This window comes from Pseudorca crassidens, chromosome 9, assembly GCF_039906515.1.
Source record: "Pseudorca crassidens isolate mPseCra1 chromosome 9, mPseCra1.hap1, whole genome shotgun sequence".
Lineage (NCBI taxonomy): Eukaryota > Metazoa > Chordata > Mammalia > Artiodactyla > Delphinidae > Pseudorca > Pseudorca crassidens.
The window spans coordinates 73,382,191-73,403,414 of record NC_090304.1 but is presented as its reverse complement, the minus strand read 5'-3'; positions in this window follow the sequence as shown (position 1 = coordinate 73,403,414).

Here is a 21,224-nt window from a genome sequence, read left to right as displayed (position 1 = left end):
TATTCTGATCCACTGTGTCAAATACCCATCCTTGTGCTAATACCTCATTGTCTTAGTTCACTTTTAAAATAAGCCTAGATATTTGGCAAGCAGGTTCCTAAACTTATTAAATTCGTCAGGGGTATCTTGGCAATTCTTTGCTCTTCTGTAAAAATTTAAGAATTAGCATTCTCATAATACTCCAAAAATAATTAAAATACCCTTTGGTGGATACTTTATGCCTGACTTGGCCTTTGTTTCTCTTCCTTATCTTCCCCTCAGAAGTGCTTTTAAGCTGTAACAGACTGCAGTTTCTTATCTGTGATGTGTGCTATCTCATGACTTTCCTTTTATCTTAAACTATTTTAGTCTCTTTTTGTGATTAGAGAACATCCAGTGTTGACTATTTAAGCATTGTTCTTATAGCTGAGAACTTTTTTTGGCATTTCCGTATCTGTCATGTTGGATTAATTTAATTGTGTATCTGTGTTATCTATGCCAAGGCAGAGGCTATGTCTGGACCTAAGCATATCCTGATGAGGCTGTTAGAGTGTAGAGAACCAACAGAAGTGTTTTCAGTTATTAATAGTTGAGACAAGCATATACAATCTTGTCAAGGGCTTTCAAAACTATAACATTCCCTGGGATGGCTAAGGAAAAGCAACTTCAAATGAGGAGTGCTGATCCCATTGGCAGGCTTGAACTTCAAACTCTCCTAGAAACATTCCCATTGCTGACTATGGTATATAGAGAGAGCTGAACTGAAAAAAAACAAACAAAAACATGAGATTGTTGCTACTTGATAAAGGGTTTTATCTATTTTTTAGGCTGCATTTGAGATACTGCATCACAAATTCTTATACTAGAGAATATCATGAAGCCTATAAAGTTTCCTAAGATTCTCTGAGCTATTCTTTTCTCTACTGTCACTATTGTACACTGAAGGTCACAGGGAAGCTACAACTACCCACTGGAAGAGTCAGGAGGGTGGGAAATGGAGAAACAAAACAACAACATTGTCTTAGAAATGTGTGATACAGCAAATATGTGCACATTTTTTTTTTTTTTTTTTTTTTTTTGCGGTACTCGGGCCTCTCACTGCTGTGGCCTCTCCCTTTGCAGAGCACAGGCTCCGGACGCGCAGGCTCAGCGGCCATGGCTCACGGGCCCAGCCGCTCCGTGGCATGTGGGATCTTCCCGGACGAAGGCACGAACCTGCCTCCCCTGCATCGGCAGGTGGACTCTCAACCACTGTGCCACCAGGGAAGCCCCAATTTTTTTAATGACAGAAAATAAAAATAAAGTGTTAATTTTCATGGCTCAATTCAAGGCCTTCTTTTTTTATTTTGCATGTTTAGGATGCAAAGAGCGTTCAACTTTGAAAATTAATCTCATCCATTACGGAGACAGAGAGAACATAAAACAGAGAGAGACAGACCAAAGCACTCTTCTATCATTTAAGAAGTTTAAAAGGAGGAGAGTTTTTGTCTTGACCATCGTTTGTCAATTTTATTGATCTTTTTCAAATAATTATTACTTAGTATTTCTATGAGTTTTATTATGTTTCCTTTCATTTTTCACTCTTTCTACTATTTATTTATGTTTAATTTGCTGCTATTGTTCTAGTTTCTTGAGATGGATGTTTAGTTTACAGATTTTTAAACTCTGCTTTTCTAAACTATACATATAAACTCCACCTTATACACATTTTAGCTACAGTCCACAAGTTTTGATATGTTGAATTTTCAGTATATTAAATTCAGAATAGTTTTCTAAATTTGATTTTCATGTCCTCTTTGATATATATGTATATATGTGTGTTTACTTATTTCTAAACATATGGGGATCTTAAAAATCATTTTCTTATTGACTTCTAGCTTAAGCCCAAAATGTTTAGGAAAATGTACCCTTAAATTTACATCATTGGCATTTTAATGAGGCTTGCTTTCTAACCCAGGATGTAATCAATTTTTGCAAAACTTCTGTGTGTACTCAAAGTAACGGGTGATCTGCAACCGTGGGGTACAAATTTCCGTGTAAGTCAATTATGTCGTTTGTTAAATGTGATGGTCAAATTTCCTGTATTCTTACAGCTTTCACGTCTGCATTTTTCAGTCAGTTCCTGAGAAAGGTGGTTAAATTCACCACAATGATTATAGATTTTTCTATTGTTCTTTTAATTCTGTCAATTTTTACTTTATATATATTTGAGGGTATGTAATTAGATAAATTAAAAAAAACTTTTGAAATATTATGGTGGATTTAGTTACTGATCATTCTGATGTATTCCTCTTTATCTCTAGTAATGCTTTTTGCCTTAAAGTCTGATATTGATACAGCAACACCAGCTTTCTTTTGATTAGTCCTGGCATGGCATAACCTTTTCATTCTTTTATTGTACTTCCAAACTGTGATTATTTTAGATGTATTTCTTAAATTCAACATAAATATATTTTTCTCTTTTACATTTCAGGAAATTGATAGAAACTACTTGGGTGAAATGAAGTTTTCAAATTTATTCATATTATTTGCAATAACATTAGGGACTATTGTAGGGACTATGCACCACATTCCTAGAATATTATCAACTGTTTGCCATATTTACTTTTCCAACTTTAAATTTTATTCAGTCTTCAATCCGTTTTTATTTTTAGGAAAACAAATTTGCTTCATTGACTCATTTTACAACTTTGATAGCTCTTAAATGTTTAGTGTCTACTGATCTATATAGAACATTAAATTCAGCCCTGAGTCTATATAGTATAGAGCAGACTGATTTGTAGAGTTAATATAGCATAGTAGTTAAGAGCACAGATTATGGAGTCAAATTCTGTTTGTTCCACTTATTAGTTGTGTGTCATTGCACAAATTATCTGACATCCTTATGTTTCAATTTCCTCATCTATAAAATGAGGTAGGTAATAATGACGTCTACCTTACACAGTTATTGCAGGATTAAACAAGCTAATATGTAAGAAATGTTTAGAACATTACCTGACATGTAATAAGCACTCCTATACATACTTGAGTAAAGCAACAAAATATTATTAGCTATTAGATCCAATAATATTATGCGTTCTTAGCTATGAAATCTAGTGTTATTAGATCTTCAAGGATAATTGGAAGGCTTTGCCTCAACCTTTATTTCTGGGTTAATTCTCTGTCATGACTACACATATGGAACTTCTGCTAACATCTGGATGCTTCTGTGCTTTTGCATATACTGCCCCCATGGACTCAATACCCCATTTCTTAGATCTGGGAATTCTTCTTAAACCTCCAAAATCCAACTCGTTATCAAATTATCCAAAATTCCCTCTTTAAATTCCTGGACTTGTGTTGTCCAATATGATAGCTACTAGCCACTTGTTGTTATCAAGCATTTGAAATGTGGCTAATCCAAATTGAGATGCACTGGAAGTATAAAATGCATCCTAGATTTCAAGGATGCATTTAGTTAAAAAACAGAACAACAACAAAAATGTAAAGTATCACATTAATGATTTTTATATTGGGTTAAATAAAATGTATTATTAAAACTATTTTTGTCTGCTTCTTTTTGACTGTTAGAAAATTTTTAATTACATGTGTCTTTGCATTATAATTCTTTTGGACAGTGCTGATCTACACAAATCATTCCCTTTCCATTCATGTGCTCCCACATAACTTAATAGATCCATTTCCTTATCATCATATATTATACCATTATATAATTTTCTTTTACTTTGATATTCCATTATCAGATTGTCAGCCTTTAAAGGGCAGAGCCTACATTTTATTCATTTTCAGATCTCTGATATATTGCTGATGTCATGACCCATAAATACTTGTCCAATAAGATAAGATTGATAAAAGATTGTAAATATTTCAGTGAGAGATAGTAAACAAGTTAAGCTTACAAGGATGCTCTGGCTTAAAAAGCAGAGCAATTATATGCAACAAGTGATCCTATTTGCAAAACAATATCTTCCCAATTATAAATATAGGTAGAAGTCAGGATTGAATTATTCAGAGCCTTAGTGGAGCCAATGAGGTATGATTATACAAAAAATACCTGACCCATATAATCAGAGTGCACAGAAGGGATGTATGTCCTTGCCCATTCTATCCAAAACCATAAGTAGACATTTGGGAAAAGTCAGTAACCACCCACTCTACTACCACTTCCCATTTCCTCCACTGGGGATATAAAATCTTTATTGATTTGTAAACTCTTAGAATAGCATTTGATCTTTTGTTTAAGATAAACAATCTCTGTTCTTTTAATCTTTTCTAAAGCATCCTACTTTCCAAACCTTGTGATCACTATCAATGTAATTCAATTTAACAAGCTTTCTCATGTCTATGAGGCAATGTGCTGAGTGCTATGGAGGACACACAATGAAGATATATGCCTGGCTTCAACAAGTTAATAATATGTAATGAGAAATAGATATATAAACTAACCTTAGCCCAAACCAGAAAAAAAGGATAATAGCTTTGCAATTCAAACCAAGAATTATGAGCATGCAAGAGATAGAAAACATAAAGAATGAGGCAGAGGTCTTATGCCCTACAATTTGGACTTCATGCAAAATAGAACCAGGTTTTAGGAGGATCCATCTGTCTTGCAGAAATTTCTCATAGTGAAGCATGGAAAACAGAGCACCATAAAGGATACAACAGGAAAAAGCAGCACCCTTGCATATAAGTGTTTGGCTCATTCTATGGACAGACTTCTCTTCAAACAGTTTTTATATGATAGAAACTGTGTTAGGCACAGGGAGATGAAAAAGAATAGGACATGGGCCCTACCTTTACAGACATGTATCCAGACCTAAAGTAAATTAATCTATAAAAAGCAAGAGTGTCACATAAGAAGCATCATAGCAGACATATTTCTAATAGTAAGCTACGTAGCTCAATTCCTCTATGGGAGTCCTGGACAAGCTAAGGTTGCCTAATGAATAAATCAAATATTTGAGGTTTTCTATTCAATTGTTTTTCTTTTCCAGGTATTTGTCTGGCCTTCACCCTTTGTCTTTAAACCCCACAAAGATGAGAACTATAGCTACTATATTTTTTTAATCAAAGCTCCATTCCTTTGCTTTATGCCTGCCCATGGACCACTCAACCCAACACTATTTAGGCTCTTTTAGCCTAAATGAAAACGACTCTCACTAAAATCTTTTCTGTATTGAGTAACACAATTCTTGAATAAGAGGAAACATGTCTGACACCCTTCCTTCCTCAAAGCACTTTTTTGGATCCTCAGAGTATACGTTGATATGCCCTTTGGTGACGTCTCTGCCTTCTTCCATTGCCAGGGATTCTGACTGCCTGAGAAAAGGCTGTTCCATCATTCAAAAGTCTTAGAAAACAAAACCATTTAAAACATGTTTAAGCTCCAACAGATATCTGCTGATTACATGACACTGTGTTTAAAAATAGATTCTTACCTAAGGTTTTCTGAAAATGAGTTTTACCTTTGATAAAATAACTAAAAAGGCTTTGAGTTCCTCTGAACAGATTGTTTGACAATTGTCAAATGACAACTCTTTTAACTCAATGATCTCAGATTGAAGGTTTCCACCAACTGCAGTAGCAAAGCACTTTCAAAACACAGATTGCATGCTAAAAAGGAGTAAGTGATGGAAAACACAACCTGTGTAGCAATATCCTCTATGTCATATTGTGCTAATTCAATTCTGAATGTCTTCTTGACCTCTTCTTATCTTAGCAATACATGGCTACTGTATCCCCAAGGCTGCAAAGAAGCAGGGTCAGGGAAGGTGGTGAGGAGCAGTTCCTTTTGAATGTAAGCTTGCAATAGTTTGCCTGTTTTGAAAGGAGATGTGCAAAGCCTTGGCCTCGTATTGTTTATGTACACCAGGGGAATTTGAAAATCAGATTACCTAGCAGAAGAATCCCAACATTTACTCAACTATGTCCTTTTTTCTTTTTTGCAGAAATGCAGCTTCCTGAAGCCCGGAGACTTACTGGTAATACATACTAGATTCCCTCCAGTTCAAGATATATCACTATATATCTAAGAATTCAGTTTATGATTTGTCCTAAACTTTACATGGGAAAATACATGTAATAGTTACACAATTGTTTATAATAACCCCCACTAAGAGCCACAGTTACTAAGGAGCTATGGAGAAAGGGATTCAAGGGGCTCTATCTGTCATCCATAGCAGCTCATGCCAAGTGCTTTGCACAAGGCCAAGCAGAAAGTAAGCAGTACACCAGGGACTTTCAATCAGATTTCTTACCTCTGGTTCAGTTTGACCTCAAAACATCTGCCATAGCAGTGTTGAGGTTACCTTTGCACCTCACTTACACACACGCAGGCACACACACAAACATGTTCACACACACACTCACAACATACGCACAATCATGAAGCCAGACACTGCAGTTTAAAAGTTGGTGGGTTGACTGCAGTTTCTCTGTCCCTGAACAGTTTAGGAATTCTCAGTTTAGTAGAGAAAAAAAATCAGTAAGGAGAAGCATTATCATCTAGTATAAATACTGTAAAACAATTATTTCCAAAAATGTCACAAGAACCAGGAAAATGCATGAGTAGCTCTACTATCATCTTGTTGTACACGCTGCTTTTGTATTCTTGTGACTGCGATGTTCTGGTTCCTCCACCATATCATGATACCCTTAAGAAAGAGACATCGTGCCTTATTCATGCATTCATTCAGTGAAGTTATGTGTAACATCTATCTTGCTAGGTACTTAGCATCAGTTAAACTATGTCCTTATAATTGAGAAGCACACAGCCTAATAAGGGAGAGAGACATAAAAGATTCTCATTTCAGTACAGTGCTTGAATATAAAACATTCTTAACGTAGGAAAGAGAATAGTGTAGCATTGACACTTATTGAGACTATCTTATGAGTCAGACACCACCCTGATTGGTTACCTCCATTCATGTAATGCTCATAGCCCTTGAAGTAGCTATAATTACTATCCACATTTTACCAATGAAATCACTGATGCAGAGAGAATTTAAATATGTTGCCTATGTCATAGAATTAATAAATAGAAGAGATGGGATTTTAGAAAATGGAGCCACAAAAACCATGCTTTCAACCATTAAAATGCCCTACATTTCAGAGTATATTAACACCTACCCTTAACTTTCTTGTGGCCTGGTTTTCTCATGCATAAAATAGGGGTAAAAATTAGTTTCTCTAATAGAGATAAGTATTAATTAAAATTATATATGTAAAGTTCTTGGATCTGTGTCTTGCATGTAGCGAATGTGGCCAGTGTTATTTCTTATTCGCAAATATTTGTTGAATACATGAATAATTCTCTCAGGAAATCTGTGAAAGAAGTATATATTATCATCTCACTAGGGCTATTTATCTCTAAGGCAGTGGTGCTGCCCCAGATATTCTTGTAAGATTTCATCTAACACAAAGAGGTTTGTTGAGTTTCAGGAACTCTGGGTGTCATGTAATAACCCAGCCACAAGCACTCAATCTGAATGCGCCTTGGGTTCTACCCTGTGCAGATTACATCAAGATTAATTGCCTTGTCTCTGCATCTGGAAAATATTATAGGTGCCCTAGCCACTATTTATAGCTTCAGAAAGTTTCCAATGTGATTGTCTGTGACAATATGTCAATTTCAATGCTGTGATTATGCAGGCATCTAGCAGAGAGGGGTGTGCAATATGTAATATTAGTGCTTCTACACTCCCTTGGAGATGCAATTAGAATAGTGAATTATGTCATCTTGCAGTGCTTTTCCCACATCAGCTGTACTTCCTGTGCATGAATTCCAGGCAGCACTGGACATTTTATTCAGAAACAATGCATATGGACAGTAATCCCATTAGCTTTCAAGATGGAGAAAAAAAGACCAAAAATATATTTTGGCCAAAAATGTCTTCATTGAAAAGAGTAAGTGCTCATGACAGCTTGAATTCAGTTTTTTTTTTAATCTTAGAAAGATGAATTACTATATTTAGATGACCTGCTTCTAACACAAAGTAAGAATCTTTCTCATTCTTCTAAACTATAACTTCTTTTTTGTCTCCTGGTGCCTTTCTTTTCACTGGATATGTTCAAGTTGTCAGAGATAAAACAGGAGGAAGGCTTTTTATAAATGGAACCAACATTAGCATTGGAAGTAGCACCAGTAGCTGAAGAAAGAGATTGATGGCCCTGTAACTCCTATCTGGATGTCAAGATTAAGGCCATGAAATGAAGGGCCTCATATGAAGATTTGTTATCAGTAACATTTCACATGATCTTTGCTGAAACCTACAATGCAGCTATAGTCAGTATATTTTATCATTCTATTTATAATAATCTTTACTACTAATCTCAGTTTGGAGAATATTTACTTGCTGACTTACATTGGAAAAAAATTAAATCTACCTGATCTAATTCTTTACAAATTTCTCATTGTGGTGAAGAAAATGTATCTATCAATTATCTGATTCTGAACTTCATTGTAGACCCAGTGCTAGAACTCAGATATGACTCCAGCCACGATTTTTCCAAAATTTCACCACCACCTCAGTTTACAAAACTTTAAAATAAGGTCTTGGTAATGTAGAGAGAAAAATTCAAAAGATAACAAAAGATAATCAAGACATGTATCAATGCTGCCTTGTAACATGCTAATTAAATTAGTGGGATTAGTACAAATGATGGATAATGACATAGAAATAATTCAAGAAACTCATAGTTGCAGGTTTAAAACAACAATGTGGGTTTTAAAAGACTGACAGAGGTGTTATTGTTTTTTTTAAAAAAAATGGAGAAATTGTATAGACTTAAAAACCTTCAGTGAAGAGTCACTGGGAACATCTGAAACACTATGCTTGATACCGAGAGTGATTTTACTATTCTATGAGCTTTGTGGGTAATTAGAAATATTTGACTCTCTCTGCTTACCTTTATGGAAGTGAGGAGAATATACTCAGAAACATTTTGTAAACATGGCAGGGTAAATACAGGTGAAAGCAGGCAGCCAGAAGTCCATATCTTGGACAGCTATAATTAGACAATAAATGTTAAAACCATAACCCCCCAAAACAATGTATGCTGCCACTAACAGCATAGTCCTTGTTCTCAGAGACTTTTTTAAAAAATTTATTTATTTATTTATTTATTTTTGGCTGCGTTGGGTCTTTGTTGCTGCACGAGGGCTTTTCTCTAGTTGTGGCAAGTGGGGCTACTGTTCTTGTGGTGTGCAGACTTCTCATTGTGGTGGCTTCTCTTGTGGAGCACAGGCTCTAGGCATGTGGGCTTCAGTAGTTGTGGCCACTGAGTGAAGTGAAGTCTAGCATAACTTTTCTTTTTCAGAGAAATTGTAAAGCAGTGAGAGGATCTGTATTGAAACAACTCAAATAAACAAATAAACATACTTCAGAGGATCTGACAAATTTGTCTAAAAACACCAAATACTTAAAAAAAATACTTAAAAACACACACAAAAAATGTATTTCTTTTGACATGGATTAAGGAATTAATCAGAAAGAGGAGGTAAAAATTTTACGGATGAAAGTGTTTATTGCAGCATAATATTATTTTAATTTTTATACGAGGTATAATATATACACCACAAAGGATGTACATGTTAAGTGTATATAGTTCAGTGAACTCTTACGTATATACCCATGTAATCTCGACTTAGGTCAAGATACAGGACATTCCCAGCACCCCAGCAGGCTCCTTTGTCTTCAATGTCAATACCACCAACCACAGGTAACCACTACTATCATTTCTAACAACATAGATTAGTTTTTGTACGTTCCCAAACTTCATGTAAGTTGAATAATATATAATTTTTGTGCAAGCTCCTTTCACTCTATATTACATCTATAAAACCTGCAAGTGGGACTTCCCTCGTGGCACAGTGGTTTAGAATCAGCCTGCCAATGCAGAGGACTCAGGTTAGATCCCTGGTCCGGGAAAATCCCACATGCTGAGCAGCAACCAAGTCCATGAGCCACAAGTACTAAGCCTGCATGCCACAACTATTGACGAACCTGTGCTCCGCAACAAGAGAAGCCACCACAATGAGAACCCACACACCACAACGAAGAGTAGCCCCCACTCGTTGCAACTAGAGAAAGCCCACGCGTAGCAACAAAGACCCAACACAGCCAAAAATAAACAAATTTATTTTTAAAAGTCTGCAAGATCTGTTACATGTATTGAGTTTTATTTTTCTCTGTGGCATTCCATTGCATTAATATACTACAATTTATTCATCCACTCTCTGATAAACCTTTAGATTATTTCTAATTTTGAGATATTATCAATGAAACTGCTATGAAACAATCTTGTACATGTCTTTTCGGGGCACATTTAGGAGAGCAATTGCTAGTTACATATTCCTTTTTAATAGGAAAAAATTCTAGAGTAAACTACATGTCAGTTAATAGAGAAATCATTGTGTAAATTACAATGTTTATTTTCTAAAAAATTTAATAGTATATAAAAAATGTATAGTAATAGATACTATGTAGTAACGAGTTAATACTTATGGTGTAACTTTAAATTAGGTGATCAGAAAACAAAATACTCTCCATACTATAACACTACATGCAAAGATATATATGTGTTACATAAACTTAATATCATAAAAAAGCAGCAAAAATGCCACAAGGCTAAACATGATTTTTTTTTTATCATAGTCAATGAAACAAGGCAAAGATGACATTACAATATTAGTGGTAAGCACAGAAAACACCTTTTAAGGAATGAGGAAATGATAATCCAGATAACAATCAGAGGAAACAGGTAGAGGTGGAGCTGGCTATATAGTTTGTGATTGTCTAACTTAAGAGGTTGAACATTGACAAATACGTTGATAAATTTGTACAATTAGTTAATTATCTTTGATATAAGGAGAAATATGTTAGATATAAAGTGGCTTGAATAGCATAACTTTAAATCAAATATTTTTATAAGTTGATCAACTCAGAAAGAATAATGAATACAAAAAAAACGTAATTTCTAGTTGTCTCCGTGTTACTATGCATGTTATCTGCACAATAAACTTTGCATAGTTCACATAGTCCCTAGTGAAGATGTGTGGCATTACACCCATGACATCTAGATGCTGATGTATATAAAACCCTGTACTATGCTATCTGGGGTATGGTTTTACTCACAAACATGACGGGATCCGAAATTTACTGGTCATAATCTCAGTCTCTGGGAATATGTAGTACATTGGAAAGGTTGTTTCTGTTGGTAACGAAATGAAGAATGATACTTCAAATTTTAACTGTTTAGTGTTTCAAATATCCTTTTATCTCTGCTTCAACTATATGGTTTGTTAGATCATTGAATTGTAAGATCACATAATTAAATGAAAAGAAAACTTATGTGGATAATGACTCCCAGTGTAAGATAATATTTAGGGAAACTGTGTTGAAGCTCCCCATACCTCTGCACACTGGCCAGAAAAGGAAATGAATTTGCCCTTAGAAAAATTAAACACTAAATCAAGCCACTCTGTCAATATATACTAACAATTTCACATAACTGTAAATGGTGGAGCAAAAAGAGTAACTGAAGGGATATGTATATAATTAATATGCTTTATAGAAGCAATCTCTACCCTCATTGGGTGTTTCAAAGTCTGGTGGCTTTCAGGGTATTAGTATGCCTAATCTTCTGTATTTAATTTTGCAGAAAATGTTGTAGGACAGATAATGGAAAAAGTAACTGAGAAATATGTTGCAAGGAGATATTGATTGAAGTCAGAGATATTGATTGAAGTCAGAATGCAGGCAGAGGAGGAAAGGGTTACAGAAACTGGCCTGGGATTTGCGTCTTTACCAATAATGGAGGAACATTCCTGGGTGGGCAGGGGGAGGCAAGTGTTTCAGTTGAATTTCTTTGCATATAAGATAATAACTCACCTTAGGAAAATAGACAAATAATAATTGCTAATAGAAGAATGCTTCTCTATGAAGTGCTCTTAGAAGGACAATCCTGATTTAAGATTTCTTATTGTAAAGAAACTTAGAGTCTATGAAATTAGGAGGCACACTCCTGGAAAGTGTCATGAAAGCCCTGTAATAAATTGGATATAAAATAGAGATGTTTCATAACTTCGATGCTCACACTGGGTAAGGTGACATGCATACCTCACCTGGAGACCTTTTCTATTACTGTGGGCCAGAAAGTACATCTGATACATGAGGGGAAGACCAAGAGAGCCACATGGGATATCCAAGTCCTCTCCCCGCTTTGCCCATGCCACTGATAGCTTGTGTCCTTGAATGAGTAAGAGCTCAGATTTATGTGTGTGTGATTTGACAGTTAGATCCTCTGTGTTATCTCATAGTGAATGAACCATTAATTTAACTATTAACCTCCATAAAATACAGGATGAAAAGAATCTCATCTTGGAGTGTTAAGAAAAGGTAATCCCTGACACAAAATTGTAGCCAAGTTTCTGACATCATATTTTCTTTAATGATAATATCTACCTATCTATCTATCCTCTATCTATCTATCAATCATCTATCTATCATCTAAAGTTATACAGACAGTTTGGGCCCATGTCCACAAACAGAAACCTAAAATATTATTTAAGAAGTCAGAGAAAATATGTAAATATTGATTGTAAGTAATATAAGGCTTTTTTCTAGTTATCTTTCCATCTCAATATAATTAACTAGGAGGTAATGATTGATGAAAATGGAAATTTTAAGCTAAGAGCTGGCAGATATGTATAAGAGTAAAGTAGTCAGTACATTGTTTTTCCTCTCTTAGGGGAGAGTTTTTGCTGAGTTGCAAACCATTCATTGAATCAATAAATATGTTTTAACAGCATCATCTATGCACCAGTTACTGTGTTTGATTTGGGGGCCAAAAAAAAGAGATGAATGACATACATATTACTTCTATAAACAGATAACATTATAATAGTAAGGGAAGGTAGGTAAATCATATTATAATATGGTACAGCAAATGCTATAAGCAAAAATCCCAAGAGATAATAGATATACACAAGAGGAGGATTGAATGCAGACATGGGGTGGGTGAATGAGAAGGTATAAACAGTGGAACACAATCAGAAATATGTTTTATTAAAAAGAAAAATAAATAAATAAGGGAATTCCCTGGCAGTCAAGCAGTTAGGACTCCATGCTTCCACTGCAGGGGGCAGGGGTTAGATCCCTGGTGGGGGAACTAAGATCCCGCAAGCCATGTGGTACAGCCAAAAACAAAAAAAAAGGAATAAGTTTTACATAGTTAGTTAGTTAGCTAGTTAGTTGTAAATGCTAAAACACCACTTCAATATCAGAAGCAACATTTTTTCTTTAAAAACTTATCTATACCACCAGGCTCTATATAGCAATAACAAAATGTAATGAAGGTGTTTCTTGGACCCCATTGCCTAGGAGTTCTTTAGACTCGCTCACCTAAAGAAAATATAAATAGAATTGAACAAACATATCAGCTTGTTATCAACTATAAAAATCACATTGCTACTTAGTTGAAATATTTCACAGAATCAAAATACAAAAATATAGCAGACTACAGCATTCTGATTTTTCTCATCTGCCTTAATGAACGTACCACATGGAGCTTTTTCAATCAGAATTGTTGGCAGGGGAAAAACTCTAACCTTGGCATAAGAGGGAACCTGATGTTTTTAGAAAATACATATTTTTTTAAAAGAATAAGGAAGATAAAATGCAATTTGGTAAAATATACATAACCATAGTTGACTAACACTAAAAATTCAGACTGTTCTCTCTCCCATTTTCTCTCCTTATTTCAAGGTGTGATCATTCTCTTTTGTGAATTTCTTATTTTGTTGGCATCTATGTATAAAGGGAATAACAAGACAGGTGCTTCTAGTCTTTACACTTGTTACATTCATATATGGAAAATAACAATTTTCTGAATCCTCTCTGATTTACCACAATCTGTGCTTCCTGGATCTCTGTATTCACTTATAAATAGCTTCAGATGGAAGTCATAACTCTTATCTCCACTGCAAAAACCACCAATTGCTTTACCCAACTCTGAAAAACTGATGGATTCAGTGAAAAAAAAAAAAAATATATATATATATTTTGATATATAACCAAACCAATTATTTGAAAGACTCTCTGGCTGACTAGCTCATTTTATAAATGCATAGGTACTAGGAATTCAAGGGTGTGTTTTGGACTACTAGATTAGCCAGTGATTTAGCTTTTCTCTTTTCAATGATGGTTGTCAACTGCAAAATAGAGAGGATTTGTGAAAAAGAAAAAAGAAATCTATTGAGCATCTATATGTGGTAGGCCTTGTACTAAACAATGCATGTATTATCTCATTTAATCCTTAAAAATAACCTGTGAGGTATTATCACTTCCCATTTCACAGATGAGGAGGCTGAAAATAAGACAATTTAACTTTTTCATTGTATAGATATTGAAAGAAAGTGATAGAGCTGAGATTTAAACTTGGGCCCAAATCTTACCCCTCAGATGAGGAACAGATATATCCCTAAAGCTTGTTTTTTGTTTCTTTGTTTTTTATAAATGCTTCCTTTTTTTTTAATTTAATTTTATTTTTGGCTACATTGGGTCTTCATTGCTGTGCGCAGGCTTTCTCTAGTTGTGGCGAGCGGGGGCTCCTCTTCGATGTGGTGCGCGGGCTTCTCATTGTGGTGTCTTCTCTTGTTGCGGAGCATGGGCTCTAGGCATGCAGACTTCAGAATTTGTGGCTCGCAGGCTCTAGGGTGCAGTCTCAGTAGTTGTGGCACAGGGGCTTAGTTGCTCTGTAGCACATGGATCTTCCTGGACCAGGGATCGAACCCATGTCCCCTGCATTGGCAGGCAGATTCTAAACCACTGCACCACCAAGGAAGTTCCTCACAAAACTTCTTGTTAGTAATCCAGGGAGCTCATTGAGCAATATGGACATGTACATACAAACACATTTCCGATACTGGGAAATGATAGATGATAGATAGATAGATAGATAGATAGATAGATAGATAGATAGATAGATAATAGATGATAGATAGATGATAGAAAAATAACAATGTTAAGGCCATTAGGGTAGCATCCTTTTTACATAATCATATATATACTTTATTTTTATGTTTACCAATTAAACCTTTCAAATACATTCTAAATTCTACCCCACATAAAAATAATTGCAGGGGCTTCTCTGGTGGCGCAGTGGTTGAGAGTCCGCCTGCTGGTGCAGGGGACACGGGTTCGTGCCCCGGTCCGGGAAGATCCCACATGCTGCGGAGCGGCTGGGCCCGTGGGCCATGGCCGCTGATCCTGTGCGTCTGGAGCCTGTTGCTCCACAATGGGAGAGGCCACAACAGTGAGAGGCCCGTGTACCGCAAAAAAAAAAAAAAAAAAAAAAAATTGCAGAAAAGGGCTTTTGGATGATTGTGAAGATAAGACATTCTCAAAGGAAAATACAAGTAATAGTACTTTCCAGCAATTAATTGCAAATAATCTCAAATACTTAAACTACTATTTAAAATTGTTGAACCTTAGTTTCTCTATGTAATTTTTCCATAGCATGTAATGTCCATAAATCTTGAGGGAATGTGTTATTTCATACCCAAATATAAAAATTCTCACAAATTTGCAAACTAGTAGCATAAGTAAAATAAAAAGTAGAGTAATTATCTCAAAAACAATGGCCTCAATATGATATTTTCAAACTGCAGAAAGACATAAATGATCGATTTTCTTTTCTAGTCACCCAAATGTCCTCAAGATAAATGATGCAGTATAATTAAGTAGAGGAAAGTTTACTTTGCTCAATCCATGAGGAGCAGTAAATCTTTAACACTTACTAAATTTGTGTTAATTAGGTAGCCATGAAAAGCACGTTGTTATTAAAAATGATGGTAGAGCTTTAAAAAAGAAAAGAAGGGCTTCCCTGGTGGCGCAGTGGTTGAGAATCTGCCTGCCGATGCAGGGGACACGGGTTCGAGCCCTGGTCTGGGAAGATCCCACATGCCGCGGAGCAACTGGGCCCGTGAGCCACAATTACTGAGCCTGCGCGTCTGGAGCCTGTGCTCCGCAACGGGAGAGGCCGCGATAGTGAGAGGCCCGCGCACCGCGATGAAGAGGGGCCCCCGCTTGCCACAACTAGAGAAAGCCCTCGCACAGAAACGAAGACCCAACACAGCCAAAAACAAATAAATTAATTAATTAAAAAAAAAAAAAAAAAGAAAAGAAAATTGCTATTCAGGTTAATTGAAGAATTTTTCAGGCAAGTATCAAAGAAAAAGAAAAAATGACACTTGTTTTTACACCTTTATCAAAAATAAGCACCAAAGACAATAAAGATACCTAAGCACCAAGGTGAACTGACAAGTGGAAACCAAAGGAGCATATGCCAGTGTTATGTGGCATGAAAGAGGTTTAAAATACAATCCTTACCCATCAAGAAGCACAATTTAACTGTTAGGGTACTTGGAATGGAGAAATTCTATATTTTCTAGCATTTGGATCAAATAGAGAATTATTTTAGGTTATTTGCCCTTTTAGAACTTCCCTTTCCTCTTTGGTAAAGAATCAGAATACAATACAATCTTGCAAGGTTTTTGCCAAAATCACATGAAATAAGGAATTTGAAAACTATACAGTGCTATAAAAAATAGGGCATTTTTATTACTCTGTAGAATGAAAATTATTCAGAGCTAATAAGTGTACAGCTGTGTGAAAACAAGAGAAGCCAGAGGGGTTGAATAATCCATTTAGGAAAATCCACATTTTAAAGGAGTTCCAGTGCATCTCACTGGTCAAATTAACTCAATGATGCAGTCACTGGGAGTATGATATGGGGTCCCTGTCCTATTTTCCCTCATTCATCATTCAATGGGCTGGACTGCTTTGGAAAATGAAGAAAGAAGAACAAGGGGAAGATGTTTAGATATTGTCATGTCTGGTTTTGAATCTATATAGGTTCTGTTTCGTTCTAGAAAAAGGAAGATCAAGGTTTCTTAATCCTCCAAACCCAAAAATAAGTACGGCCTGCTGTGGACAGAAGATTTCACTGAAAAAGGTTTTTATTCAGTATTCCTTTGTGGATCCCAATTTGAAGGCATCATCTTAATAGGCAAGTCCCTCTCATAGCTAAACGATTACAAGGACAATAATATTGTAATATTGATTACATTTTACAAGTGATATTTTGCCCTTAGCTGTGGATGGCATGCTTTGAGGAGCCCATGATGTCCTACCTACCTCAAAGCAAACCCTGACTTGAGTTCCATACTGATTATCATCATTGCTTTAGCCTTTCTATTCACACCCAAATGAATGATTATATGCGACCTCAACATAGCAAAGGACAAGGAACAGACATTGAGGAAATACAGTGTGGTAAGACTGGAATTTAGAAAGGGCCAAACTAATTTTTTTTTCTTTTTTTTGCGGTACGTGGGCCTCTCACCGCTGTGGCCTCTCCCGTTGCAGAGCACAGGCTCCAGACACGCAGGCTCAGTGGCCATGGCTCACGGGCCCAGCCGCTCCGCGACATGTGGGATCCTCCTGGACCGGGGCACGAACCCGTGTACCCTGCATCAGCAGGCGGACTCTCAACCACTGTGCCACCAGGGAAACCCCTAACATTCTTTTTATATCCCTACTATGTGCTGGGCACTTAGTAATAATTTGACTAAAGTCTCTCCTTTAATCTTTACAACAGTCCTGTAAGAATATTTTTAAAAATTATTTCAAAGCTTTCAGATTAGAAGAATTCAGTTTAGAAAGATTAATTTAAGTAATGGTTGCTGGAATCTAGAATCCAAAGTCATGGCCCATATTCCTGTCACTATCACAGTACTTCTCAGACTTTGTGAAATTTTTGTATTCATTTTTGTTTTTGTCTTGTTGTAATTATGTTACCAGCAGGGAAACATTCCCATCAAAAAAAAAAAAAAAAATCTCACAGAGAAACTCAACTGTAAAACAAATTTCAAAGTAGTTAATTTGATTGCAAGTGAGGTCATGAAGAGGGGGCCTTCATTAATCACCCCTACATTGGCCACTATGACATTTGTTCCAAAGCTTTGTTCATTTCCAGGACTCAGAAAATCACTCAACTCGACAAGCTAACTTGAGTCCTTACTCTGAAAACTGCTCTTGCTGAATGCAGATGGAGGTCAAGGGGATGACATGGAATGAGATTACTAAAAGGGAGAGGGATGCAACAGAAAGGAGACAAGAATGAGATCACAAATTTGCCTATTTCACAATTCAGCCTATGATCAGTCCTGGATAAATGACACTCAATGTCATTTATGCTAATGATTTGAATGCAAATTTATTTTGACCAACATTCTTTCAGATTAAGAATCATACATATTCCTAGTCACACCTTACATTAAAGAAACATCTGACTTATAATTGATTTATTTGTCCTTAAAGAAGAAAAATGAATAAATGCATTTTAAAGCACCATTAATGAGTAAAACAGCATTTTAATTAATGTGCCTTTAATTAAACAAAATTAATTTTCTTCACAAGATCCTAAGTGATTTTTTTCCACCCCCTCTAGGCAAAACAGCAGCATTAAATGTTTCAGCCCATTAGGTTTTAAAGTTTTAAGTGACAGAAAAGTTGGATTCCTGAATCTGTATTACAACCCACTCACAATGGAAAATTAATAGCTCATAAATGTAACTTCTGTTACTAGTAAATTACATCAAACATTTTCCTGAAATAAACATTTTTTTAAATGGAGCTAATTTTAACTTCTGTTCTCTGCCCCAGGTGGTCACAGCTCAACAAAGGAACACAGCAGCGGCAATGGACCAGAGTAACTTGGGAACCAAAAGTTCACACACCTGTAGCTTCAGCTTTTCATGCACCATCTATTTTTCTCTTCTAGCCCAAGGCATAGGCCTTATAAATCATTGTTGGTTTTTATTTACATGTAAACACATAGCCTAAGCAAATGTGACATAAGGGTCCACAAAATATGGGTAAGAAAATTCTCTTTTAAAAAAATAAACAATTAGCAAAAAAATAGCTTCAAAAAAATACCTTCTGTGAAATGTGGACAAAGTGAAGTTTCTGTTTCTACATCTGGGGGAAACATACACGATAAGAATTAAAAATGCTGTAATAATTTAAGAAAGCAGATTTAACTTTGGTGTCCCTGGAACAAGTTGAGAGACAATATTGGTCTTCTTCAGGCTCTTGTCTTAAATTTTGCAAAGTACTGTCCAATCATCAAATGCAAGAAAACTCAATGAAATGCTAATCTCTGACTTGCCAAGGCAATGCATTGTAATTAGAATCCTTTGTGTTCCACCTAAGTCAGTGGTTCTTGAACTTTTATGTACATAAAACACACCAACGGGTGCTTTTCAAAGTGTAGGATCCAAACCCCATTCCTAATTCAATGAGTCTGGGAGAGGGCCTAAAGCAATCTGTTTATCCTATGTGATTCTAGAGTAAGTAGTCTGATGACTATGAATAGACACAGACCTATAAAGATGTTTTTTTTCCATATATACACCTTTGTATAAAATTTGGAAAATAAAAGGGAAAAAATTCTGAAAAGAAAACATAATTGCTTGTAGTCCCATCACTCAACATAGCTACTGCTAAATCTGTACAACAACTTCTAGGAGTATGTGTATAATTATCCACAGTTTTCTTCATGCTGTATATATTATATATAATATTTCACATCTAATTTAATATTACATCTCAAAAACTTTCTTTAAGTCATTAAAAACTGACTGTGTATAAAATTCTGTGATGATTATATTTTCTCTTAATATTTGAAGATATTATTCCATGGTTTTCCTACACAGTGTTGCTAATGAAAAATCTAATGATAGATTCCTGGTTGCTCATAGGTGACTTTTTAAAAAATCTCTGAAAACACAGACAATTTTATTTTCATCATTGATATTCTTAAACTTTATCATCCCATGTTATATAAGTAAAAGTTTACCTACAAAATTAGAGGGGTTACACAAATGGAATTTCACTATCCACTTTCTATGTCTTTAATTGTTCATTTAACAATGGATTTTACAGGAGTCTAGATAGAAGAGGGCCAAAGATGACAGAATAGGAAGACCTTCAGTTCAGTACCACACATGGGGACACCAAAATTACAATTTATAGAGCAACTATTAATGAAAACAACCTGAAGGCTAGCAGTAAAGAGCTTCAACAATTAAAAATATAAAGAAGGAAGCACTACAAGATGGGTAGGAGAGGGACAGAGACATAGTATGGACAAGATCCACACCTCCAGGTGGGCAACCCACAAACAGGAGGATAATTACAATTGCAGAGAGTCTCCCCAAGAAGAAAAAGGCCCAAGCCTCACATCCAGCTTCCCAGCCCAGGGTTCCTGCACCAGGAATATAAGCCCCAGAACTTTTGGCTTTGAGAGACAGTGGGACTTGCTTTCAGGAGAGTCAGGTGGCTTGTAGGAAACACAGACTCCACACTTAAAGGACACAAACAAAATCTCACACACTCTGAGACCCAGGGCAAAAGTAATAATTTAAAAAGATCCTGGGTCAGACCACTTGCTGATCTTGGAGAACCTTTCAGAGAGGCAGGAAGCAACTGAAACTCATCCTTGTGACATAGACACTGGAAGCATCCATTCTTGGGAGCTCACTTTACCATGAGGATACTGGTGCTAGAAAGTGCTGTTGTGGAGTCCTACCTCTAGCTCATTAGCCCCAGGCAAAGAAGACATAGACACAGATGGCAAAGACACAGCCCCACACAAGAGTAGACCAGTTGCCATAAGCCCTCCCGAGCCTCTCAGCTGCCCTAGGACCTGGCTCCACCCACCAGTGTGCTGATACCAGTCATGGACCCCCATGGTCCTGTGGCCAGGGACACTGGAACCCAGCACCACCCACCAGTGGACTGGCACTAGCCTCAGGACCCCATGGGGCCCTGCAGCCCGGCCTTGGGACAAAGACCCACCCACCAGCAGGCTAACACCAGCTCCAGGACCTCTGAGCCCTTCACCTAAAGATCCCAGGGCCCAGCTCCTCACACTTACTGGCGAGCACTAGCCCTGGGACCAGGCTCACTACCTGTGGACAGGCATCTGTCCTGGGACCACCTGGGCCCCAACCCCACCCACCACAAGTGGACACCAGATTCAGGACACCTTGGGCTCATCACCCAGCAGGCTGATAGTTCCAGGACACCCCAGGCCCACAGCAGACCACATCAGAAACCAGTCCCATAAACCAGCAGGCTGACACTAAATCCCAAACCCCCACAGTCCCACAAAGAGCT